The following is a 279-nucleotide window of genomic DNA, read 5'->3' as shown; positions in this document are numbered from 1 at the left end:
TCCTATTTATATAGAATATTGAAAGAATTTCACTGTTTGCACATAAAAATTTTAAGCAGCACAACTGTTTTCAATATTGATAATGATAAATGTTCCTTGAGCAGCAAATTAGAATGATTTATGAAAGATCATGTGAGACTGGAGTAATGGCTGCTGAAAATTCAGCATTTCCATCACAGGTGGAAGTAATAATAACTTTTACATTTTATGCATTTAGCAGACGCTTTTATCCAAAGTGACTTACAGTGCATTCAGGCTATACATTTTTTACCAGTATGT

At 31.2% G+C, this 279-nt stretch overlaps 1 protein-coding gene across 1 annotated transcript in view; it reads left to right on the top strand.

Annotated features, from left to right (window-relative positions):
* LOC107684659 (C-Maf-inducing protein-like) overlaps positions 1-279 on the top strand; it is a 30,283-nt gene that overhangs the window by 19,277 nt on the left and 10,727 nt on the right. The gene's annotated exons all lie outside the window — the stretch shown is intronic.

This window comes from Sinocyclocheilus anshuiensis, unplaced genomic scaffold, assembly GCF_001515605.1.
Source record: "Sinocyclocheilus anshuiensis isolate Anshui unplaced genomic scaffold, SAMN03320099.WGS_v1.1 scaffold93, whole genome shotgun sequence".
Taxonomy (NCBI): domain Eukaryota; kingdom Metazoa; phylum Chordata; class Actinopteri; order Cypriniformes; family Cyprinidae; genus Sinocyclocheilus; species Sinocyclocheilus anshuiensis.
Note: the sequence above shows the minus strand (reverse complement) of the source record. Positions and strands in the feature narration are given on the sequence as shown.